This window comes from Microcaecilia unicolor, chromosome 10 (assembly GCF_901765095.1).
Source record: "Microcaecilia unicolor chromosome 10, aMicUni1.1, whole genome shotgun sequence".
Classification (NCBI taxonomy): domain Eukaryota; kingdom Metazoa; phylum Chordata; class Amphibia; order Gymnophiona; family Siphonopidae; genus Microcaecilia; species Microcaecilia unicolor.
The window spans coordinates 142602402-142619235 of record NC_044040.1 but is presented as its reverse complement, the minus strand read 5'-3'; positions in this window follow the sequence as shown (position 1 = coordinate 142619235).

The window sequence follows — 16834 nt, the reverse complement described above, 5'->3', positions numbered from 1 at the left end:
CTTGAATTCCTCATATATGTGAGGTGACACTCTCCGGTACGGCTGTTTTATGGGTACTACATTCTCTGTGTTGATGTAGTGTCTTACGAGGGTGGTAGACCCAATGTCACTCTCGTCTTTAGAAAACACATTTCGGTGCCTCTGTAACAATCCTTCCACCTCTTCAGCCTGCAGGATGGTTAGATTTTCCCACTTGACCTACGGTATAGGAGCTAGGCTGTTCTCGAAATTCTCCTCTTCTATGGGGGTCACCACAATCTCAGATTCAGCGTCGTCAAACCTCACCCTTTTCTGAGGTACTATCTCTATGCTCTGCAGAGCAGCTAGCTCGGCTATGCGCGCTCGCAGGCGAATCTGGATGGTTTTGTTGCTCAGGTTCAACACTCGGATAGGTACTTTCCCCTCTTCGGCGTTAGCAAGTATTTTGGCCACCATCAACCCCTCTGGAGAAGTGATAGTTGGCGTGGGTTCGACAAGGACTGGACATACAGGTAGGGACCGGATCCGGTGACAGATGCCCTGGGTGATTCTTTCTGTCAATGGAGGGATGACCACTCTTTTGTTCCCCAGCAGCTTAACAAACCCAATCAGCCCCTCTTGATCCAGTTGCTGGTATCCTTGCCGAATCTGGGCGACAATCTTGCAAACACGTTTGGGAGTGGCAGTGGTACTGTTGAAAAGGGAAGCTCCAGGCAAAAGGTCTCTAATGTCTTTCAATACGTTTGTGCCAATCAAACCAGGAGCTTCGTCACTCCAGGCCTCATCTCGGGTGACAAATATGCACCTATCAGGAACGGTCTGCCCAAAGCAGGTCACATCAGTCACTAAACAGCCGATTACTGGGATCTCCAATCCATTTGCCGCTGTCAATTTGATCCATGCAGCATCTAGCAATTTTGGCTTTGTCGTTAGCTTGGTGGCTAGCTGTAATCGTAGACACTTCAGAGCTGGTGTCTATTCAACAATTTACTGGCACTCCACCCATAAGCGCTTCAAAAACGGGTCTTGGACCAATAGCGCTTTCTCTCTTCTGGGCCTCGGGGATGCACATTTTACTGCCAATGTTGGTAACCTGCCCCTGCTCACATGGTGTAGAAGGTAGGGAGGAATCTCTCCTTTGCACTTCCTGTGTCGCTTCCCTTCCACCACTCGCCCTGGGGGCCTCTGCAGATCTCTCATCGCGAACTCCCTGTTCGCCTTCCCGAGGACCCCTTCCGCTACTTTCCGGGACTCTTTCGCTTCGACAATATCTGCTTAGGTGACCAGGTTCTTGACAACGATAACAGATAAGTGGTCCCCTATCGTGTCGCCTGGGTGGGTTCCTTTTTGGTGGAGCTCTGCCACCCTGGTAGGGCCTGTTTTGACTTTCCGTCCGTTGGCCCATGTCTTGCATAAGTTCCTGTTGTCTCTGTTCCAGGCCTTTACCCAATCTCTCAGCAACAGCACACAGCTGCTGTATGACTTCAGACAACCCATCTGGTTCTCCGACTGCAGCTTTTACGCTGGCCTCACTCCTCCTCGACAGGAGCCTAGGGTTACGATTCCCTTCTACTGGAATATTCTCTTCTTCCTCTGACCACTCAATTAACAATGAGAGGAGGTCTTCGTAGGATAGTTCTTCAATCTGGACTTTCTGCCTCTTGATTTCTGTCCTTAAGGCCGCATTATTCAACCCAACAATGAGAATCTCTTTGAGTGTCTTCCCTATGTTCGGTATGGCAGTGGCTTCCCTGTTCAGGATTTTGGCAGCTTGCTCCTGCAGACAACACCCAAACGTGCGTATAGTCTCCCCAGGCAGCTGTCTTCGTGCATAGAACTCTGACAGCCTTAAAGGGAGAGGGACTTTGTCTCCAAACTCTTCACCAAGTTTCTTGAATAGGGCCTCTACGTCTTCTCTGTCTTGGGGGCTATACAGCTTCATTACGTTATAGGCGGACCCCTTCAGATGATCAAGAACTACATCCCACTGATGTTCAGGGGAAACTCTCAAGACCTTCAGGGCAGATCTGGTCTTCTCGGTCCATTCTTCCACTGAGAGGTTGCCAGCCCTCTGCGGATGGCCACTGAAATCTGGTATCTGTTTGTCTCTCGGTATGTAGAGGGCGGAGACTTGAGCTGGGGAGGCGCTGGTGGAGGCTGGCTAAACTTTTCTATAATCGTCCTGGCCAAGCGACAGGATTCCTGCTGAGCCTCCTTTTCTCGTTCCCAGGCTGCCGTTTGTTCCCGGAACAACTGCTTCAGGGTTTCAAACTCCTCTTTCCAGTCGGCACTCATCTCTGCTTCTTCTTGGGTATGCTGCATATAACCAGAGGCCTCACCGACCGCCCCCCAACAGAGAGCTAACTAGTCCTGCTAAAGCAAAGCTTGCACAGAACACTTTCAGTAAGATTCTTGTCAGGGTATACCAGACAAGGATCTTATACAAAACACAACTTTCACCAAATACTAAAACAGAATTCTAACACAAGTAGGATCCTTACTAAAGATGGTGGACTAGGTAAGGAAATCCTATGTCCGTGATGCCATTCTTGTAAACTCCTTCATCAAAGGAATTTTTAATTCCCGCTCAGCTTTAAGTTCACGCCTGCTTTTAAAATGGTGTTCTAATATTGAAGTATAGTTTTCTGAATCACCACCTGGTACACCAATACACATGTGTAAACCCCCTAGTCGTGGAGCAGGTAAATTTGAATAATTAAAGAAATAAATGTATGGAAAGGTCACAGTTTCAAATAGGGTTCCCAAATAAACTCCACACAACCAAGGGATTTAACAAGAAAAGAACTATTAAAGGTTTATTAAAGGGTAAAGTAAATAGAAACACTGAGATATGTTTCTTAAAGTTGGTACCAATTTTTACAGGTTGATGGTATTAAATAGAACTAGTGCAAGATGTTAAATGCTTTGTGATAAGTTACAAAGGACATAAAGGCAATAACAATTTTACAATTCCGATCACAGCTACCAAGACCCCAACTCCACATCTGCAGTAACCCAAAACATCCCAACCCTGTACACAGCTCTAATTTGTGTACTCAGATCTGACATATATATTTTCCAATTTGTGTGCACACAATAATGTTACCAGTATATTCAAAGTCTTCGCTAGCATCGCTGCTTTCTTGCGTTGGGTACCTTGGTCTTCTACACATCCATGTCTCCTCGGTTGGTGAGGTCAGCTCACTGGTTCAGGGACTCCATGATACCTACTACTCTGACTCAAAAAAACTCAAAAAAAGGAAAACCCTGACTTTCTGTGGAACTTGTGGACTAACTAGATTCAAATAAAAGATAAGCAGGGGAAATTCCTATCTACACCACCCAAACATGCCTCCTTTTCTTCTGCTATACACCCACCTTCTAACCCCACTGATGGACTGCTAAACTAATAAGTCTCCTAAAGGCGGGCACTCACAGGACTCGAGGCTTAGGCTGGGCAGCTTTTCCCCAGGGCAGGCTTTTGTCTGGATCCCCTGAGGCAGGCACAAACAAAAAAAACACAGTGTTCACTTTTAGTCTAGGCACTCAGTGAAGGGGGATGTCTCTTTTTCTCTCTTTGTGGACACTCAAACCAGCAAGCTTCTGGGCTAGATCCCTCCTGAGGCAGGCACTAAAAAAAAAACAGTTCCTTTTTAGTCTGGGCACTCAGTGCGGGGGGGGGGGGGGGTGTCCCTCTGTTTCTCTGTGGAGCCCCTTCCTTCTCCGGATGAGCCTCTTCTTTACAGGACAGTCACACGGCCGGCTCTCTCTTTCTCCTCTCTGGATAAGCAGTCAGACACACACAGGGATACACTGAGTAGACGTCTCTGGGATTCAGGGACCTGGCCACGTTGCTATTCAGCTCTGCACTGCTCCCAACCAGCTTCCCAGTGTTACAGCAAATCTTCTGCACCAGCTCACTCCAGACCCCCTTTCTCCTCTTCCTGTCTGCTTCAATGCCCAGCCACACTCACCAGCTCTCTTTCTTCATCTGTGGGTTCCAGCCTGCAGCTGCCTCTTCTTATTTGAGCATGCCCTGCTTCTGCCCCAGCTTGCAGCACATTCTTCCCTCAGACCATGCTTGTAGCTTCCATTGTCTCTAGCCCCGATCTTCTTCTTCCCAGCAGCCTCTGCACTGCAAAATTTCTTTGTCCCACCTCTCTGTCCCCTGGATTGGCTTGAAATTTGCGCCAATCTAAGGATCAGACTGCCTCCTGCTGTCCCATTGGTCCAAATTCGTGCCTTTAGCAGATCCTGGCTCCTATTGGCTATCTCACACACTGTCCCTCCTTTAGTTCCTAGCTTGCTTTGGGGCCTTAGCCAGCAAATCGGGAGGCTTGTAACAGGTTTCCCTGCCCATCCTCCCACAGATTCAACCTGGTGAAACTTTAAACATACCTCCAGCAGCCATGGACACCTGAGTTCTTTGTTCTACAGCAGTGCTGGAGCATTCTAAACACTTTAAACATTCTAACAAAAAGGTGCTAGTATTGTTGCTGGCTCTCAGCTTGTCCTCTGTGTCCCCCTGCCCCCTGCAAGATGCCCCCCCCCCCTCTGTGGGAAAAAGGGGAAGGGGAAACAAGGTAAAGGCTTCCTTTTTTTCTATATTTACACATGCACACACTCAGAGAGCCCCTGCCTTGCAGGACTTCTCCCTGTGTGTCTCCAGCTTCTCTGATTTAGTCATACAACACTTTGTTCAGGCTCTCTCCCTTATTCACACTCAATTTTCTCACATGCAGACAGAGCACCTGCCACACAGGTCTGCCCTCTCTAGTGTCTTCAGTTCCTCTGCCCACTGTAACCAACTTCGTTTTCCCTGGCAACGAAACCTCAGCTTGGCCAGCTGACCTGTCACCACCAATCAGGCACTAGCTTTCAGAATGTTAGCTAACTTTTACAGTTTGGAATTTATAGTCAGGCTCCATCTTGAGATCCATTTTTCCCATTAATGTCAATGGAGAAAATGGATTTCAACACAAAATACAATGTAAATTACGCCATACTTAATTAAAAAATGTGCCAACATCCAGGTTACATTAAACTGAATCCAGACCATGTTTTATTTTTTTAAAACCTGTAATAGGCACCATTTTACACTATTTTCACATAAAAACACCACTAAAATTCAACGGCATTTTACCAAATATTCCACATATGTTAAGTAACATGTACGTTCACAAACAAAGTTGTCGGAATTCTAAAATACGCAATCAGAGCAGCGCAAGATGCTCCGCACCTAAAATACCCCAAAAAACTATTAAAAATTAACATTAAATTTTTTTAAGGACTCAGTCCACCTAAAGAGACCCCCCAGACCCCCTGACCATAAAAATAAAAATTTTAAAATATTTAGGGAAGGCCCGACAAATAACACCGCAAAAAGCTCAAAAATTAAACCAAATTAAATTAAAGTAAGGCCGTAGGGCAGTGATGGCGAACCTATGGCATGCGTGCCAGAGAGGGCACGCGTGCCGTCGCCTCAGCCAGAGTAGAACTGCTGGCGCACTTTTTTACCGTCCGGCTGTCCAGTGAATTCTTCAGGGCAGGCAGGAAAGATCCCAAGTCTTGCCTGCCCGCTGCCAGCGCTGACCCTCCCCCGCTGCCGGATCACTCTTTAAAAATGGCCGCCGAGACGTCCAGTGGCGGCCTCGCAAGACTTCTGCTGAAGTCTCGGCAGCCATTTTGAAGAGCGTGCAGTAGCGCCGCGGGAGAGTCAGCGCAGGCGGCAGGCAGGAAAGACTGGGAATCTTTCCTGCCTGCCCCAAAGAATCCACTGAACAACCTGGGTGGCTGGAGGGGGGCAGGGGAGAGAGAGGACAATCGCTGGGTATGGGTGGCTGGAGGGGGGCAGGGGAGAGAGGACAATCGCTGGGTATGGGTGGCTGGAGGGGGGCAGGGGAGAGAGGACAATCGCTGGGTATGGGTGGCTGGAGGGGGGCAGGGAAGAGAGGACAATCGCTGTGCATGGGTGGCTGGAGGGGTGCAGGGGAGAGAGGACAATCGCTGGGTATGGGTGGCTGGAGGGGAGGGCAGGGGGAGAGAAGAGAATCGCTGGACATGGGTGGATGGAGGGGTCCAGGGGAGAGAGGACAATTGCTAGGTATGGGGAGAGAGGACAATCACTGGATATGGGTGGCTGGAGGGGGGCAGGGGAGAGAGGAAAATTGCTGGGTATGGGTGGCTGGAGGGGAGGGCAGTGGGGAGAGGAGGGTTGCTAGACATGGGTGGATGGAGGGGAGGGCAGGGGGAGAGGACAATCGCTGGATATGGGTGGCTGGAGGGGGGCAGGGGAGAGAGGATAATCGCTGAGTATGGGTGGCTGGAGGTGAGGCAGGGGGAGAGAAGAGAATCACTGGACATGGGTGACTGGAGGGGAGAGGAGGGTTGCTGGACATGGGTGGATGGAGGGGAGGGCAGGGGGGAGAGGAGGGTTGCTGGACATGGGTGGCTGGAGGGGAGGGCAGGGGGAGAGGAGGGTTGTTAGACATGGGTGGCTGGAGGGGAGGGCAGGGGGAGAGGAGGGTTGCTGGACATGGGTGAATGGAGGGGGGCAGGAAGGAGAAAAACTGCACATGGATGGAGAAAATAGGCAAAAGCTGGATCCACATTATACCTCCTCCAGTCAATTCCACAGAGGAGGACCCAGCTTTTACTTATGGATGTATGGCAAGAAATTAAGAAGAAAGGAGGAAAGTAAAGGAATAAATAGAAAGGAAGCCCTGGAAATGGAGTTAAGGGAACAGATAGAGAGCAGCAGAATCAGAGACTGGGACCAATATGGATAGAAAAACAAAGTCACCAGACAACAAAGGTAGAAAAAAATCATTTTATTTTCATTTTATTGTTTGGAATATGTCCAATTTGAGAATTTACATCTGCTGTCTTATTTTGCACTGGGTATACTGGAGCTATAACAGCTTACAGAAATGATTTATAATGAAAAAAAAAAATCATGTTATTTTTTTCTCCTATACTAGTATATACTTGTTGTTCACTGGAGGCTTGTCTGTAAGAATATCATAGTGTTAGCTATTTTTAGTATAGGGTTAGATTTGTATTGTGAGTTTCATATTATTTTTATTTTATTTTGTTTTTTTTTGTAGACTCAGTCTTGAACACCCAAAAATGAGTGCAGTATGCATGCAACAGCAAAAATCATATTAATTATTCAAAAGCATGCCAAATGCTTTTAAAGTTCTGTTATTCAGGTTAAATTGCCCTGTTCGCACTTTGCAATAAATAATTAGATTTTGGGTTGCTGTTTGGGCACTCGGTCTCTGAAAGGTTCGCCATCACTGCCCTAGGGCCTCTTACCTTAACCCACTGACATCCATCCTGGGGTCCTTTCTTTGGGGTCCCAGTAGCCCTCTGACGCTCCTTCCATTTTTAGCCCAAAAAAAACATGAAAGGCCTGGAACTCTGGATGGGCATCTCAAAAATTGAGGCCCAGGCTTTGTTTTGCAGCCTACTTGAGCGTCGAACCTAAACGGCCCAAGAGAGACAGCGGAGACGCTCTAAGGGACTGTGGAGTGAAGGGGCACTTTGTCCGGGGTTGCCCAGAGAGAAAGAAATCGGGAAACCAGCAGCCCTGATACCTGCTAGGGAGACAGGGTCAGAGCCGAAGTCCGTCTCCCCTTGGACACAAGTTTTGGTGCCCGTTTTGCTGGCGATTAAGGATACCCCTTGTTTTGAGGCATTAGTTGCCTCGGGTGCGGGAGGCAACGTTATTAGTGCGGACCTGGTGCGGGTTCATCAAATTCCACTGAGGCATTACCCCAGTCCATCACTGTTTCAGCGGCTTTGGGACTGGTCATAGTAACATAGTAACTTAGTAGATGACGGCAGAAAAAGACCTGCATGGTCCATCCAGTCTGCCCAACAATATAACTCATATTTGCTGCTTTTTGTGTATACCCTACTTTGATTTGTACCTGTGCTCTTCAGGGCACAGACCGTATAAGTCTGCCAAGCACTATCCTCACCTCCCAACCACCAGCCCTGCCTCCCAACCACCGGCTCTGGCACAGACCGTACAAGTCTGTCCAGCACTATCCCTGCCTCCCAACCACCAGTCCCGCTTCCCACCACTGGCTCTGGCACAGACCGTATAAGTCTGCCCAGCACTATCCCCGCCTCCCAACCACCAGCCCCGCCTCCCGATCTTGACTAAGCTCCTGAGGATCCATTCCTTCGGCACAGGATTCCTTTATGCTTATCCCACGCATGTTTGAATTCCGTTACCGTTTTCATTTCCACCACCTCCCGCGGGAGGGCATTCCAAGCATCCACTACTCTCTCTGTGAAAAAATACTTCCTGACATTTTTCTTGAGTCTGCCCCCCTTCAATCTCATTTCATGTCCTCTCGTTCTACCATCTTCCCATCTCCGGAAAAGGTTCGTTTGCGGATTAATACCTTTCAAATATTTGAACGTCTGTATCATATCACCCCTGTTTCTCCTTTCCTCCAGAGTATACATGTTTAGTTCAGCAAGTCTTTCCTCATACGTCTTGTAACGCAAATCCCATACCATTCTCATAGCTTTTCTTTGCACCGCTTCAATTCTTTTTACATCCTTAACAAGATACGGCCTCCAAAACTGAACACAATACTCCAGGTGGGGCCTCACCAACGACTTATACAGGGGCATCAACACCCCCTTTCTTCTGCTGGTCACACCTCTCTCTATACAGCCTAACAACCTTCTAGCTACGGCCACTGCCTTGTCACACTGTTTCGTCGCCTTCAAATCCTCAGATACTATCACCCCAAGATCCCTCTCTCCGCCCGTACCTATCAGACTCTCCCCGCCTAACACATACGTCTCCCGTGGATTTCTATTCCCTAAGTGCACCACTTTGCATTTCTTCGCATTGAATTTTAATTGCCAAACCTTAGACCATTCTTCTAGCTTCCTCAGATCCTTTTTCATGTTTTCCACTCCCTCCCGGGTGTCCACTCTGTTACAGATCTTAGTATCATCCGCAAATAGGCAAACTTTACCTTCCAACCCTTCGGCAATGTCACTCACAAATATATTGAACAGAATCGGCCCCAGCACCGATCCCTGAGGCACTCCACTACTCACCTTTCCCTCCTCCGAGCGAATTCCATTCACCACCACCCTCTGGCGTCTGTCCGTCAACCAGTTCCTAATCCAGTTCACTACTTCAGGTCCTATCTTCTGTTGGAATGTAATTGTATTTTACATGCATTGCCTGTCACCTATTATTTCTCTGTGATTACTCTGTGACCTCTGATGTAAATTACTTAGAGAGGTCACACAGCTATGCAACTTCCTGTGGGGGTCAGATGCAGCAGATGCAGCAGACACAGCACATGGAGCACATGGAGCTCATGATCTCTCCTAACCTGAGAGGATCTATGGTGGTGTGAGCATCCATTACCATCTAAGCACATGGAAGGAGCTGATAATACAAATGTATAGTAATATGTATATATAAGCCTGTCTGATTATAATCTAACTACAAACTGTGAGTAAACAGATGTTTTGTTACTTCAACTTTAAAGTGACTCAGCAGTGAATTATTCAGGGGTGAATGAGAGAGAGATGAAGAAAGAAATTAACATTTCTAAAGCTGAAGCTGTGTGTACTAAAATCTGCTAATTATTTACTACAAATAATCCAACAAAAGGGTTATGGGCCCAGGGCTCAGGAATTGAAAAAGAAGAGAAATATTACCAGGCAGAAAAAAAGGCCACATTTTTCTCTTAAGTTTTAAAGGAAAGATTCAGTCTGTCTCTCTCTCCCCCCACACAGCAGACAGAAGGCTAAGAAAATGGCTGAGGGAGGAAATTCACCATTTTTCTATTCTCTCAAGGTGCCTAGATTAACTGAGTTTAATTATCGGCAGTGGGAATTAAGATTCATATGTTTCCTTCGAGCAAAAAGATTAGATATATGCTTAGACCAAGACAGAACAGCTGAAAATATGGCTGAATGGGACAATGCAAACTATTATGTGAAGTGCATGCTTTTGGAAGCTCTCTCAGAGAAACAAGCCATATTAGTGGAGGGAAAAGATACACCAAAGGACATTTTATATAAACTGAGAACTATGTATGCAACTACATATGCAAAGCAGCAACCAATTTGGTTGGCAGAGTTGAATGAAACCAAATTAAGGGATAAAAGTAAATGTAATGATCACATTATGTATCTTATGTCTTCATTTCAAAAGCTAGAACTTTCTGGAATTCCCATGTGTGATGCATTGAAAAGAGCATTTCTTTTTACCTCACTATCAAAGAAGTTTGATGTTTTTAGGTCTGTAAATGAGGCCATTGAAGGGCAATCTTTTGAACAGACAACATCAAAACTAAGGCAGGAATGCATAATAAATGATTCTGAGGAGATGTGTTCTCAAAGTCAGTCAGAGAGAAATGAAACAAATTTCTTGGCAAAGAACAGAGGAAGGCGGAGCTATGGGAAAACTCCACCCAAGGGCAAGCTGATTTGCTACTCATGTGGAAAGGAGGGACATGTATCTAAATGGTGTAAGGAAACACAAAACACTCCCTCTAGCTCACCTAAGCCAATGGAACTAAAGAATTTTCAAACCAGGAAATGTATGAAGGACAAAGATAAACACAAGGGCTTTCTAATGGCAGAAAAATCTTTGACTATGGTAAATAATAATTCAAATGAAAGTACTTGGATTTTGGATTCAGGGAGCACATGCCATTTAACCAATTGTAAGAATTTCTTTCAGGAAATGTGTCCAGAGGAAGGTATTCTTAAAACTGCAAACGCAGGGACTGCTAAGATCCAAGCAAAAGGTATTGGATTCTTAAAATGCAAAGTGTCTAATGAAGTTAAAGAAATTCCTGTAAGTGATGTCTTGTATATTCCCCAAGCAGTTTGCAATATGCTTAGTGTATCTACATTAGATAAGAAGGGATTTGTGATTCATTTTGAAAACAGTAAGTGCACAATCTCTAAAAATGATGAAGTGTATGCTGAAGCTTTTATGCATAATGATGTTTATAAACTGAGCATTTCAGGTGAAGCCTCACATATGGCGCAAGTAAGGAAGAATGATGGTAAATGTAGTCTGGAAATCTGGCACCGCCGCCTGGGACATCGTGATTCTAAGGTGATCCAGGATCTTTACAGTAAGCAACTAGCCACCGGCATTCAGATAAGTGCAGATGCTGGTAATATGGAGAAATGCATAGACTGTGTTACTCAAAAAGGTGTGAGACCCTCATTTCCTGCATACACAGGAAATAGGAGTAATAAAGTGCTGGACTTAATACACAGTGACTTATGTGGACCGTTTAATATCCCATCATTGGGAAATAACAGATTTGTGCTAATATTCTTGGATGATTTCTCTAGATATTGTGTGGCCTATTTGCTGAAAGAAAAAAAGTCAAGTCACAGACATGCTGAAGAAATACGTAGCCATGGTGAGCAATAAATTTGAAAGAAAACCAAAGGTTCTTCAGACCGACAATGGTGGTGAGTTCACTTCACAAAGCATGCGCACATTTCTAGAACAAGAAGGCATTCAACATATCACAACAGTAGCTTATACACCAGAGCAAAATTCTGTTGCAGAGAGAAAATTTAGGTCACTTGTGGAAATGACCAGATGTATGCTGTCAGATAGCAATCTCCCTAAAAGACTATGGGGGGAAGCAATTCTCACAGCAGTGTACCTACAAAACAGAATGCCAACTAAAGGCGCTGAGCGCACACCACATGAGACATGGCATGGTAGGAAGCCAAACCTGTCACACATAAGAACATTTGGAAGTACAGCATATGCTCATATACCAAAGCAAAGAAGGCATAAGCTGGATTCCACAACAGAAAGGGGCATTTTAGTTGGCTATGCTCCAGGACACAAAGGATATAGAATTTTGAATCTGAAAACTGGCATTGTTGGCATAAGACATGTTACATATTTTGATGAAAACAAAAGGGTTGATAAAGGCTGGATTATCCCAGATGAGCCTTATCATCCAGAATATGAAACTAGAACCATAATAGACATGCCAGTGTATATAAATGCCATACCAAGGCAGATGTCTGAAAGCAACTCATCTGTATCTAACGAGGAACAGACAGAGGAAGCAGACACAGAAAGGATCATTGAAGAAGACAGTACAGTTGGAGAAGGGGAATCAATTGGAGAAGGACTCTCAGATTTAGAGGATGCGGAAAGGTCAGACCAACCTGTTGTCAGACGCTCATCCAGGGAAAACAAAGGTGTTCCACCCCCAAGACTGTCTTACCTAGAAAATGCCAGCAGAAGAAGCTGCTGAATGGCATAAAGCTGCACAAGAAGAAATTGATGCATTGGATAAAAATAATACTTGGATTCTTACAAAATTACCTCCTGGCAAGAAAGCTATAGGATGCAAATGGGTATTCAAGTTAAAAAGGAATGCACAAGGAAAAGTGGAAAGGTATAAAGCCAGATTAGTGGCAAAGGGATATCTTCAAAAATATGGAGAAGATTTTGATGAAGTGTTTGCACCTGTAGTGAAACACACGACAATCAGAACACTTCTGAGCATTGCAGTCTCAAAAGGCATGCAAGTCAAACACATTGATGTGAAAACAGCGTTTCTTCATGGAGAAATAACTGAAGACTTGTACATGGAACAACCAACAGGTTTCATAAATACAAAACAAAGACAGCTAGTGTGTAAATTAAACAAAGGTCTTTATGGATTAAAGCAAAGTGCAGAATGTTGGAATGACAAATTGCATGAAATATTGACAAATTTAGGATTTAAGCAAGGTGAAGCAGATAAATGCTTGTACACTAGGTGCAGAAATGGACAATATGCATACATTTTAGCTTTTGTTGATGATCTGCTCATTGCAAGCAAAAGTGAGCAAGAGTACAAGGACATTGTAAAGTGTTTAAACCTGAATGTTGAGATAAAAGAACTTGGTAATGTGTCATACTATCTTGGTATAGAAATTGAGAAACAAAATGATGGTTCTTATCTTCTAAGCCAGAAGCAGAAAATAAATGAGCTTATTGAAAGTTTAGGTATGCAAGATGCCCAAGTTGTAAGCACTCCCATGATCACTGATTTTCTGAAGGATGAAACAGTAAGAGAACCTTTACCAGATAACATCCAATATAGATCAGCCATAGGTAAGCTTTTATATCTAGCTACCACATACAGGGCTGATATAGCAAATGCAGTAGGAATTTTGAGCAGAAGGGTCAGCTCACCTACCAAATCAGATTGGACTGCAGTTAAAAGGATGGTAAGGTATTTAAAGGGTACCATTGATTGTAAATTAAAGATTTCAGCCAATAGTAATCCAAAACTAATATGTTACTGTGATTCAGATTGGGCAGGGGATCATTCTGATTATAAATCCACAAGTGGATATGTGTTTATGTATGGAAATGTACAAATTTCATGGGCCAGTCATAAACAAAGTATTGTGAGTTTGTCTTCTACAGAAGCTGAATATGTGGCTGTATCGGAAGCGTGCAGAGAACTGATGTGGATTGAAAAACTTATGCTGGATTTCTGAATAGCTGAAAAGAGACCAATCCAGATAATGGAAGATAATCAGAGCTGCATCCGACTGTCACAGAATGACAAGGTTCAGTCACGCACCAAGCACATCGCAACGAAATACCACAACGTGCGAGAGTTGGCAAAAGAAGGGGTCATCAGTCTACACTATTGTCACACCAGTGAGATGACAGCTGACATCATGACCAAACCGTTACCCAGAGAACATTTTGTGAATCTGCGTATAAAGCTTGGACTTTGTATGAATAAATAATTGCATGACAGTTATGCATGAGAAGGGGTTTGTTGGAATGTAATTGTATTTTACATGCATTGCCTGTCACCTATTATTTCTCTGTGATTACTCTGTGACCTCTGATGTAAATTACTTAGAGAGGTCACACAGCTATGCAACTTCCTGTGGGGGTCAGATGCAGCAGATGCAGCAGACACAGCACATGGAGCACATGGAGCTCATGATCTCTCCTAACCTGAGAGGATCTATGGTGGTGTGAGCATCCATTACCATCTAAGCACATGGAAGGAGCTGATAATACAAATGTATAGTAATATGTATATATAAGCCTGTCTGATTATAATCTAACTACAAACTGTGAGTAAACAGATGTTTTGTTACTTCAACTTTAAAGTGACTCAGCAGTGAATTATTCAGGGGTGAATGAGAGAGAGATGAAGAAAGAAATTAACATTTCTAAAGCTGAAGCTGTGTGTACTAAAATCTGCTAATTATTTACTACAAATAATCCAACATCTTCAGCCCCTCCAGTTTATTTAAGAGCCTCCTGTGGGGAACCGTGTCAAAAGCTTTGCTGAAATCTAAGTAGATTATGTCCATAGCTCGTCCCTGATTCAATTCTCCTGTCACCCAATCAAAGAACTCAATGAGATTCGTTTGGCACGATTTCCCTTTCGTAAAACCATGTTGTCTCGGATCTTGCAACTTATTTGCTTCCAGGAAATTCACTATCTTTTCCTTCAGCATCGCTTCCATTACTTTTCCAATAACCGAAGTGAGGCTTACCGGCCTGTAGTTTCCAGCTTCTTCCCTATCACCACTCTTGTGAAGAGGGACCACCTCTGCCGTTCTCCAATCCCTCGGAACCTTTCCCGTCTGCAAGGATATATTAACCAAATCTTTAAGAGGACCCGCCAAAACCTCTCTGAGCTCCCTCAATATCCTGGGGTGGATCCCGTCCGGTCCCATGACTTTGTCCACCTTTAGCTTTTCAAGTTGTTGATACACACTTTCTTCCGTGAACAGTGCTCTATCCACTTCATTCTCAATTGTACTATTTCCAGTCCATCGCGGTCCTTCTCCAGGATTTTCCTCTGTGAAAACAGAACAAAAGTATCTATTTAGCAAATTTGCTTTTTCTTCATCATTTTCCACATAGCGGTTCGCAGTATCTTTTAGTCTCACAATTCCCTTTTTAGTCATTCTCCTTTCACTAATATACCTGAAGAAATTTTTGTCACCCCTCCTTACATTTCTAGCCATTTGTTCTTCCGCTTGCGCTTTTGCCAGTCGTATCTCTCTCCTGGCTTCTTTCATTTTCATCCGGTATTCCTCCATGTGTTCCTTTTCTTGAGTTTTTCTGTATTTCTGGAACACCAACTCTTTAGCCTTTATTTTCTCAACCACTTGCTTGGAGAACCATATCGGTTTCCTTTTTCTCTTGCTTTTATTTACTTTCCTTACATAAAGGTTCGTGGCCCTATTTATAGCTTCTTTCAGCCTGGACCACTGTCCTTCCACTTCTCGTACTTCCTCCCAGCCCATCATCTCCTTCCTCAGGATTCCCCCTTTTACTAAAGTCAGCACGCTTGAAATCCAGGACTTTGAGTTTTGAGTGGCCGCTCTCCACTTTAGCTGTTATATGAAACCAAACCGTTTGATGGTCACTGCTGCCCAGGTGGGCACCCACTCGGATATTTGACACGCTATCCCCATTTGTGAGCACCAGATCCAGTGTTGCTTCCTCCCTCGTGGGTTCCATCACCATTTGTCTGAGCAAAACACTTTGGAAAGCATCCACGATCCCTCTACTTCTTTCCGATTCCGCAGACGGAACCTTCCAATCTACATCCGGCAGATTGAAATCTCCCAGCAACAGCACCTCTCTCTTGCTTCCCAACTTTTGAATATCTGCGATCAGGTCATTATCTAATTCCTCCAATTGTGTCGGAGGTCTGTAGACAACACCCACATGGACAGAGGTTCTATCATCTCTTTTTAAGGTGATCCATATCGCTTCTTCCTTTCCCCAGGTCCCTGTCAATTCAGTCGCTGTGATATCATTCCTCACATACAGAGCTACTCCGCCACCTTTACGACCCTCTCTATCCTTCCTAAATAGATTATAGCCTGGTATGTTTGCATCCCATTCATGGGAACCATTTAGCCACGTCTCTGTGATTGCAACAACATCCAAGTCTTCCTCCAACATCAGGGCCTGAAGGTCATGAACTTTATTCCTTAGACTGCGAGCATTTGTGGTCATCGCTTTCCATCTAAATTTCCTGGTATGCGTTTCAACATTAGTGATTTGGGGGTTTCTTTTCTCTTTGGATACCTTCATATCTTTTTGTTCCACTTTTATTATTTTTTCTTTGGCTTCCGTTCTGTTTTCAAGAACATCACAGTGCTGTAATGGAGTAAAAGAATTTTGTAGGGGTAACACTTGTGAGATCGGATGTTTTCTTGTCACATAATGAAGTCTGCTTGAGCCTACAGTGATCCATCTATTTTTAGGTGGTTTTATCCTTTGTGGTAGTGGTGATAATTTGGTATGATTCTGTGCAATATGATATTGTGCGGTCCTAGATGCTGCTTTAAGTGCATCTAGTTCCTGTTTTACTTTACTGAGCTTGTGTTTTAATCTAGTGAGTTGCAGACAGATAATTGGTCTTGAAACTAAAGCACCACAATTATTACAGAGAATAAAAGTCATCCTGATTGATTGAAATGGGTATGAACAGGTATGATATAGTGAGAACAGCAGCCTATGGATCTGTTGGCTGAGATTCTTATTATTAGAGCAGTAATCCTTAGCTGGTGAGTAGAAGACTGGGGATTCCTGTGATAATGAGGGGTTTTCTTTTCAGAGACAGTTGTAATATGGGTGGAGTTAATTTGTGATAAGTAGTGTATTTGGGGAAGTTATTTATGAAGTCCGGGGAGTCTTATGCTCCAGGACCGTGCCTATAACGATACGGGTAGGAGTCTTGCACAAGGAAGTTATCTCCTTCTACGTCCTACCGTCGGCCACTGAGTCCATCATCCTGGGATTACCCTGGCTTTGCCTGCACAACCC